The following is a 10,035-nucleotide window of genomic DNA, read 5'->3' as shown; positions in this document are numbered from 1 at the left end:
AACTTCCCTACTGCATGCTGTGTGCAGCCTGTGCTCTATCTTGTCTAACCATCTTGAAGTGCAGCGTCATACAAAACAGGTCTTGTCCAGTCATGCAAAGCCAAACTTTTTCACCACAGTCACGGCACTGGTGACCAACTCTGTAATCTGGCATGCAGCCTGAAGTGTGGGGAAGCTACATGGGTGAAATATAATTAGACTTGCTGTTCCAGTCCTGGGGAGGGTGTAACCTTTTCATTTTAGCCTCTGGCTGAGTGGTCACCTGACATTCTTTCTCTGCAAAGACTTCTGTTTCTTTGAACTTCTGTTGTGTGGTGTGAGTTAGAATGTTCTGTGTATCCAACATAAAGATCAGAAATCAAAGTAGTTCACACACGCACGGTTTTATGGTGCGTTTATTCTTGTGTGACAATGTCAGTAAAACTACATCTCCAAAGAGTTGAGACTCTGAACAGTCATAGAATTGTTATGAAATAAGTGATATTCTGGATTTGACAGCATGCCAAAGTCAACCAAGTAAACTGTTAAACTATAATTAGTTTTTTATTCTTAACATGGTTAATGGAGAAATAAAGATTAACATGCATAAATTCAAAATGATATTTGTGAATATCGCTGTTTGTTGTGTGTGTGTGTGTGTGTGTGTGTGTGTGTGTATATATATATATATATATATATATATATATATATATATATATATATATATATATATATATATATATATATATATATATAAAAACTGCTCAAAAACATAAAGGGAACACAAACAGCACAATATAACTCCAAGTAAATCAAACTTCTGTGAAATCAAACTGTCCACTTTTCTCACATGTTTCACATGCTGTTGTGCAAATGGAATAGACAAAGGTGGAAATTATTGGCAATTAGCAAGACACACTCAATAAAGGAGTGGTTCTGCAGGTGGGGACCACAGACCACTTCAGTACCTTTCTGCTTTCTGGCTGATGTTTTGGTCACTTGAATGTTGGTGGTGCTTTCACACTCGTGGTAGCATGAGACGGACTCTACAACCCACACAGGTGGCTCAGGTAGTGCAGCTCATCCAGGATGGCACATCAATGCGAGCTGTGGCAAGAAGGTTTGCTGTGTCTGTCAGCGTAGTGTCCAGAGGCTGGAGGCGCTACCAGGAGACGTGGAGGAGGCCGTAGGAAGGCAACAACCCAGCAGCAGGACCGCTACCTCCACCTTTGTGCAAGGAGGAACAGGAGGAGCACTGCCAGAGCCCTGCAAAATGACCTCCAGCAGGCCACAAATGTGCATGTGTTTGCACAAACGGTTAGCAACTGACTCCATGAGGATGGTATGAGGGCCCGACGTCCACAGATGGGGGTTGTGCTCACAGCCCATCACTGTGCAGGACGCTTGGCATTTGCCAGGTACTGAGATGAGATCCTCAGACCCCTTGTGAGACCATATGCTGGTTCGGTTGGCCCTGGATTCCTCCTAATTCAGGACAATGCTAGACCTCATGTGGCTGGAGTGTGTCAGCAGTTCCTGCAAGATGAAGGCATTGAAGCTATGGACTGGCCCGCCCGTTCCCCAGACCTGAATCTGATTGAGCACATCTGGGACATCATGTCTCGCTCCATCCACCAACGTCACGTTGCACCACAGACTGTCCAGGAGTTGGCGGATGCTTTAGTCCAGGTCTGGGAGGAGATTCCTCAGGAGACCATCCGCCACCTCATCAGGAGCATGCCCAGGCGTTGTAGGGAGGTCATACAGGCACGTGGAGGCCACACACAATACTGAGCCTCATTTTGACTTGTTTTAAGGACATTACATCAAAAAAAAAAAAAAAAAAAAATATATATATATATATATATACATATATATATATATATACAAAACCTTGTATCTCCAAAATGATAGCTTTACAGGAAAAGGGGGAAAAAACCTACTTTACTTTTATGTAAGTCATTTTAACCATTTCTTTTGGTCCATTCTTTAGAAAATGTACACCCAATATAAAGAGCAACAGCCATTTTCAAATTGTCAAAAACTGAAAAAACAAAACCTGTATCTCCATTTTTCTTCTGACAGCAGTGATATAAAAAAGGACCTTAAAGTTAGGTCAGGTAGGTTGATCTTGTTCTTGTGGGCACATAAAACACATGTATGTTCTGTTTAACATTCCACTTCCACTCCTCTTTGAACGTAAACTGGGCAGTCCTAATGTTGGGTAATGCTTATCTAAGCAGTATCCCCACCAATCACAAGGCTGAAATAGTTTGTCCCACCCAAACAGTTGTAACAAAACTGCTCCTTGGTCTCTTTTTGTTAATCAGACTTATGAAGAGAAAGCTAACTTAGCATGTAAAAGTGAGCTCAAGCTAGCTCGTCCGTCTGTTTATTGATCGTCCATTTATCTTCCCATTTGTCTATTTCATACAACTGGTCATGCTGGCATTCAGTGGATGTAGATCAAGCAGTAAAGTGAATTAGAGTCTTGTTTAAGACATCGCCATATAGAAGCTGGAAGAAGTTAGGGTATAAGCTACTGATTTCTAAGCCATATTATACTTTTCCAGTAAGTTTCCATCTTTTTCTTTCAATTCAAACATGGCTGGATGTTTTATATCACCCCACATATTTTATCATACAAGCAGTTTTGATATTTTAAACTACTTTCAAACATGGTTTTTATGATCAGAAGCTTCCACAAAATAATTTCAATCAAGGTAAAATTGTTGCTAGTGGTGGTAGTGGGACCCAGACATCTGAAGAGTTTAACATCTCTAAAAGCTACTTCACAGAAAGTTATAACACGGAAAGGTTGTGAACACATTGCCTGATGCCGGAGACATTGTTTCACCATAGTTTTGTGATTAAAAAAAGGTTGTTGTAAGACAAAACAGTGCCCAAAGAAAGTTATTTTTCAGATTGGCCACTGTTTATCATCACTAGCAGCACATATTATATAAACATATTATATAAATATTATATAAATATCTAAAAATTTAAAAGTGTAGGTTCCCTGGTGATTTTGGATAGTAAATAAACTGGTTATGTTTGCACTGTACACACCAGGATGTCTGCTTCTTATCACCACCACTGCAAAGAAATCTAAGTCGGAAAGCGTCTCTACAAATCAAACATTTTCACATCAAACAAATCTGAATGACCTTGTTTACATCCCAACCAGAAATTTAGAAAAATCAGTGGAATTCCTCTTTAAGACTGATGTATATAAATGACCCATTCTGATTGGCTGCCTGCATTGTGCCTAAAACCATATAACTTAATTGTTGACACACACACATATATATACACACACATATATATATATATATATAATGTATGAAGATGCAAGGAGTAGAGGTCGTAAAGGTGGATGAGGTCAAATATCTTGGGTCAACCATCCAGAGCAATGGATAGTGTAGAAAAGAGGTGAAGAAGAGGGTGCAGGCAGGATGGAGTGGGTGGAGACGGATGTCAGGGCTGATGTGTGACAGAAGGATAGCAGCAAAAGTGAAAGGGAAGGTTTACAAGACAGTAGTGCGTCCTGCTATGATGTATGGTTTGGAGACTGTGGCTCTGTCTGAAAGACAGGAGGCTGAGCTGGAGGTGGCGGAGATGAAGATGCTGAGATTTTCGTTGGGAGTGACAAGGCTGGACAAGATTAAAAATGAGCAGATCAGATGGTCAGTGAAGGTGGAGCAGTTTGGAGATAAAGCCAGAGAGGCCAGGTTGAGATGGTTTGGACATGTGTTGAGGAGGAATAGTGGATATATTGGGCAAAGAATGTTGGAGATGGAGCTGCCGGGTTGAAGGAGAAGAGGTAGACCTCAGAGAAGGTTTATGGATGTAGTGAAGGTGGACATGGAGATGGTTGGTGTAAAAGTAGAGGAGGCAGTGGATAGGGCAAGACGGAGGCAGATGATCCGCTGTGGCGACCCCTAAAGGGAGCACCCGAAAGAAAAAGAAGAGGAAGAAGAAGATATATATATGAAGAAGAAGATGTGTGTATATATATATATATATATATATATATATATATATATATATATATATATATAATAAAACTAATAAACCTAAATCATTTTTCTTTTCTTTTTTGGGAGTGAAGTTCATCAGGTGTTTTGCAGTGAATTCTACTTTTAAAAAAATAAATAAATAAATAGATAAAACTTCTCAGATCTGCTGCATGCTCTCCACCTAGCAATCCTGTTAGCCTGTAGCATTAAGTCAAATGTTTAACCTTTTGGCTGAAATACTGAATGGTTAGCACACTGGGTTGCTGTGAGACGCAGAACCCAGTCTGGGCAACGTAAACTTCCAGCATCCTTTACATGTAGAAAAGCTTCTACCCGCGCAGTCTTCGCCTCGTTAGACAGGAGTCTGGCATGTCTGGATGAGAAGCTCACCTGAGATTGCAGGTATGCTGGGTGGCTCCTTGGCCCACAGCGATGGAATGAAGCATTTTCCTCCCACCTCTATTCGGACAGGCCCCGCCCCCTGCGCTGGAATTGGTGAGTAAGACAGAGCACGCGCGTGAGTACGAACTTCTGGCCAATCCTGGCGAAGGACGCGGGATACTACCCACCAATTGGCGTTCAATTGCCTGAATATGTGTGGGAAAACAAACAGCGCCGTTGGAACAGGGAGGGGACTTTTGCTTGATCCTTCCTTGTTCGGAGTAATTCAAGACTTGGCTTGTTCCTTCATTTGTTTTTCTTTTTTCCTGTTTTTCCCTCACAAACGCTTTCTTCCATGCTCTCTTCACGCTGGATTCTCACAAGGTGCTGACTACCACTTTCACCTGGGAAGTGCCCTGATATATCCACCCTGTACTTTGAGCGCCGGTGAGTACAGCTTGTAGGTGTATTCCTAGTGTGCTGTGTTTATAGTCTGCTGTGTACTTAGCAGATTGTGAAGTTCTTGCTGAACCTGACTGGCCGATTGATGCGTCTACACACATTGTGCCTCGGTGCGTATGCTTTTTTATAAGGTTTGGCTTCAGCTTTGCTGTCTTGTTGAGTTATGCTGGTGCCATAACTCAGACGAGGAGATATTCAGGGACTGAATACACTGCAGGTATGTTGATCTTATCGTGCTGGACGTGGTTTTAATGGTGTGGGATTTGCAATGTAATAGGTGTGTCCACATTATTCATTTAGAAATCATGCACAGCCACTGGCTACGATAAACTGCACAGGTCTGTGTGAGATGCCATAATGTGGGTTTTGTATGCCATGATTTGTTTATTACTGGACAGGGGTTACAAGTACTTTACATACTGAAAAAGGAATATATTCGGTTAACTTTATTTAAATGTGTACATAAATTCCACATTAGAAAAATAAATATATTACAGCATGTGTAATGTTTACTAAACCTGTGTAGAATGTTAAGAATAGGATAGGAGCCGTCAGTGTTATGTAACTGTCTGGGAAAAGCTGGGAAATGCTTGGTGCTGCACTGAACCTGTTCACACTTATGGCTTTTTACTCAAATGCAAAAACTGAATTGAAAGTAAAAGTTTCTCCTCACATGTCTCTCTGTCCCTGTTGAGCTTTTAGGAAAGCGTGACATGCCTAGCCTCACCGCCAAACTTCAGCAACTGATGGACTGCGGTGCTCAACGTTGCAATGGCCGTGGCGAGTGTGTGACAGTGGATGGCTTGCCAGCATGTGAATGCATGCTGGGCTACAGGGGGGACACCTGCAGGGAGACGGTGAACGGCGGGCTGTCTGTTCCGCTCACACTGGGGGTCCTGGGGGTCCTCGCTGGCTTGATTATTGTGGCTTTCCTCTTTGCGTATTTTCGACAGAAGAGAAAAGCACAAATAAGGTACGAACTCAGTGATGTCTGTCTGTCTGTCTGCCTGCCTGCCTGCCTGTTTCTGTCTTTCTCTCTTCTGCACATTTGCAGTCTTGTAAGTAAAGATTCCTAAATGGTTTGGACAAAAGATCTACACTCGTAAAAATGGAAGTTTCCTAAATGGCTCTTTGGTTGGATGTACAGTTCTACGCTCTTAAAAATACAGGTCTCTAAATAGTTTCTGGCTTGGGCATGTGGTTCTACATTCATAAATAAGTAGGGATGCCTACATGGTTCTTGGCTTGGACATACGGTTCCACACTTAAAAACAATAGTTTCTAAATTGCCCTTGGATTGAATGTACAGTTCTACTGGGGGGACTTTCATTTTCATTAAACTTTAAACTTAAAAAAATTCTTCGCGCTCACACATCACACTTACGAGAACGATGCTTTAAAGAACTTTTCACTGTAAAGTTCTTTTGGGAACTAAAAGTGGTTCTTCTACGGCATTGCTCCGAAAACGTCTTTCTCTGACAAGGTACTTCCAGTTTAAATTTCATATTTGCAGAGAGGATTCTTTAGAAAAACACACATTGGAAATTGGAAGGAACCAGTGGGGTTCTTCTTTTACTTTTAGCGCAATCATGGACGATCTGTTATTTGAACTGTGCTCATAGGGAGGAGGCAGCTGTTGCAAAGGAGGCCCTGAAAAGAAATGGAGACTTTCATTCCCTTCAACAGTGAAACAGGTTAGTCATCACTAACTCCTTATTTTCTCCACAATATTTCAGAAGGTACAGACCTGGGCTCATACGCTTGCTACATGTAATATAGTCACACTGACATATATTGTGCTCCGGGCAACATTTTATTTGTAGACACACCAGAACATTTGAGGTGTGCATGCGTAGAACAGTTTGCTGGCACTGCTTAAGGCCACTGCTTACTTTATAGAGGTGTAACCAAACACCATGATCCCATGATATGACGCATTTCCAATAAAGAACATTCATTTTGCTTTAATATTTTAGTCAACTAGTCCAAATTAAGACCAACTGCCAAAACCAGACCCCAGGACATAAACAAGCAATTTTCTTCGACGACAAATTTAATACACACAGATCTTGGCGGAGCATGTAAAAAGTTTGATAGTATTTGCAGACTTTTTTTTAAAATATACAAGTAACCTTTATATCTGTGTTGAATGAAAACGCAAACTTTGTTTGAGAGTTAAAAACATAGGTGGGGTTAATTGTGTAAGAGCTGCTAAAAAGTCTGGTAAAATGCAAACACATTTAATTCAATGTACTTCTAGGTTGTTTGAGATGGATAAGCTTTCCAACATAAATGCATAATGTGATAATTTTACCCCTTGTTAGGGTGTGCTCCGTTGTCCCCTAAATGCTTTCAGCTACAATATTTAGTTTATGTCTAATTTATAATTCACTTTTTCACAGCGTAAAACTTGACTGTATCTGATTTACAGTGCATATTGTTTTGCAAAAGACAAGTTAACGTGCATAGCACTCATACTATCTATGATCTATAGATCTATGCTTCTATGGGCAGTATTGCAGTCACTTGTGTTGTATTCCATGCTGTAGTCAGTGCTTTATCTCGCTGATCACTTCCTCTATCTCTCCCAACAGGAAATAAGAGCCCAACAGTATAAAACATCCACCTCAACAAAACAGATCATCTGCTGCATCATTTCGCTCATCGCACTTGCTTGGAAATGTGTCTCGTTTGGTGACCTACAGCAAAACACCACGCACTTATTATTTAAGGAAAGGGAAGGGACCACATTATACATCTTTATGCATGAACGTTACACGCACTGGCTCAATGTTTAGTGCTCAAAGGCAAAATTAACATTATATGGATGACAATAGTAGATAATTCACTCACATCCTCAGATCCATTCACTCTGGGAAGGGGTCCAAAGCACAGCCCACGTTGCGTGCAATTACTCATTTCCACCAGAGAGGTCTCCAAATCACAAAATATTACATACTGTAGCTTTAAGTTTTAGGATTTCATTCTATCTCTGAAGCTAATCTATCCCCCCATTTTGTTACAGCTGAAATGATTTGTGATTAAAGATGATGAAAGACTAATTTACTCTCTTTATAATAAAACCTGCAGTTTGTCAGTATAAGTACTGGCAGCATCCACAATAAAAAATGAGAAAAGCATATAGACATTATTTATCATGATATGTCATCATATTGCCCATCCCTATTTTGGAGGTTTGTTCAGGTACACTAATCAAAACTCATACTTGCAAAACTTGCAGCTGAAAGTGGTACAACCAAATTCTTAAAAAAAGATACTGCTTGCGAATTCAATAGCAGAGTCATTTTAAAGATGTCTTGTTGCTAGGTGCTGCTTCACTGATACTGATGTGGCAGTGAGGGAGACAAATGCTTGTGACGAGTGTGGAGTGACTAGTCTCTTTAAAATGCCAAGCATTTCAGTGCTTTGTCCTTACACAGCTTCAAACCTGACTGGTCGGTTCAAAAGACGTCTACAGAGTACAAAGGCCACCCTTCATTTCTTTAATTTCAAGTTTAACTGGTCAAGTTATTTAAAGAGAAATGTAGCAGAAAACATATTTAACAAAAAAGATACAGAAGGTTCAACAAATAAATATTACTTTGTATGTTCAATGTTTAGTGAGTCCACTCTTTATTACAGCTTCCCTTCTTTTCAATAGGCTTGCTTTTAGCAGGTTTTCCAAGAAACCTGCAGGGATATTTTTCCACACTTCTAAAGTTCAGGCTTAGCAGTTGGTTGCATATTCTGGTGCTCACCATCCAAGTTATCACCAACACATTCTGTGATGCTGAGATCTAAACATTGTTCTGAGAACACCAGCAGCTTCTTTGGCTAATTTGCAGATCTTCTAGTTTTGTCTATTTCCCTTTTTCTGTAATGGCTTCTTGACAGCTGCACATCTTTTAAGCCCACTAGTGTTGAGTGGCCTTCTCACATTGGAAGTACCAGTTATCCAATGGTGACAGTTATATGACAAAGTCATGGTGACAGTTTTGGTGGTCTAGCAGGTCTTGCTCAGTTGTTAGGAGTTCCAGTTCCTCTATAGCTCAGTTTTCTGTTATGTATATCACTGCTGTCAGAACAAACCTCGTATATCCATTTTTGTTGATTTTCAATTTTTGACATAATTTGAAAATGACTGTTGTCCTTTACATTGACTGTAAATTTTATGATGAATGGACCAAAATAAACAGCCCAAAATAACATTTTAAAAAGTCTGGTCCCATTGACTTACATTAAAAGTAAAGTAAGTTTTTTTCCTTCTCCTGTAAAGTTTTTATTTTGGAGATACAAGGTTTTGTTCTGACAGCAGCGGGATTTTTATATACATGTATAATGTATTTGTGTTTGTGTATTCATTCATTCCTTTGATTTCTCTTTGTGCAAGTAAATCATTTTATACCTAATCTCCTCAGAAATATCTCCTGAGAAAGTGAATAACGTGTACTTAAAGGCCATTTTGACTGGAAATCAAATAAATGTAGGGTGACCTCTGACCTTGACACAGTACTGTAGGTTGATTCTCTGGAATGATGAACTACAGCAGTGTATTGATCCACTGTGGTTCATTTAAACCTTGTGAAAAAAACTACTTAAAATCCATTAGAATTTTACAGTCCACTGTATTCAAGTTTCATGCTGAAGCAGATTTATCAGATGCTCTTTTAACACATGGCTAAAACATGGCTGTGGACCATATTAGATACATTTTTTTTCATAAATGTGTACTTTTCTCAATAAAGACTTTTATTTATTAGTGTGGTTGTTTACCTGTGAACTGAACATATATATGTGTGTGTGTGTGTGTGTGTGTGTGTATATGTATATATGTATGTGTGTGTGTATAATATAAAATATATATATATATATATATATATATATATATATATATATATATATATATATGGCGAGGTTCACCACCCTCAAGAACACACAATGTACTAACCAACAAACTCTAAGAGAAACATGGCAGCGCTTACAGCTTAAAGCACATTCTTAACATGATTAATATTTTTAAAACATCAACATTATAGTATCTGAAATGATTTGACTGTAGTTAAAGCACAAATGCTGTGTTCTGTAGATCATTAACTTGTAGAGCGATCGACATACTGAGTGTGTGGAAAAACACTTGTAAATCTTCTAAATTGTTTTTATATCTTTTTAAAAAATCACAAGTTGAAGTATGAGG

At 39.5% G+C, this 10,035-nt stretch overlaps 1 long non-coding RNA gene across 4 annotated transcripts; it reads left to right on the top strand.

The window, feature by feature from the left end:
- The first annotated feature begins 4,621 nt into the window (after positions 1 to 4,621).
- On the top strand, positions 4,622 to 8,455 carry LOC108428873. Of its 4 annotated transcripts, none has more exons than XR_001857957.2 (5): positions 4,622 to 4,826; positions 4,973 to 5,058; positions 5,544 to 5,814; positions 6,464 to 6,535; positions 7,436 to 8,455. It is a non-coding gene; the product is annotated as an uncharacterized LOC108428873 (long non-coding RNA). The 4 variants fall into 4 exon arrangements; XR_001857959.2 differs by having other exon boundaries at positions 5,537 to 5,814; XR_001857958.2 differs by lacking the exon at positions 4,973 to 5,058.
- The last annotated feature ends 1,580 nt before the right edge of the window (positions 8,456 to 10,035 follow it).

Source organism: Pygocentrus nattereri, chromosome 18 (assembly GCF_015220715.1).
Source record: "Pygocentrus nattereri isolate fPygNat1 chromosome 18, fPygNat1.pri, whole genome shotgun sequence".
NCBI classification, from domain to species: domain Eukaryota; kingdom Metazoa; phylum Chordata; class Actinopteri; order Characiformes; family Serrasalmidae; genus Pygocentrus; species Pygocentrus nattereri.
The sequence above is the reverse complement of the archived record's forward strand: the minus strand, read 5'-3'. Positions and strand labels throughout refer to the sequence as shown.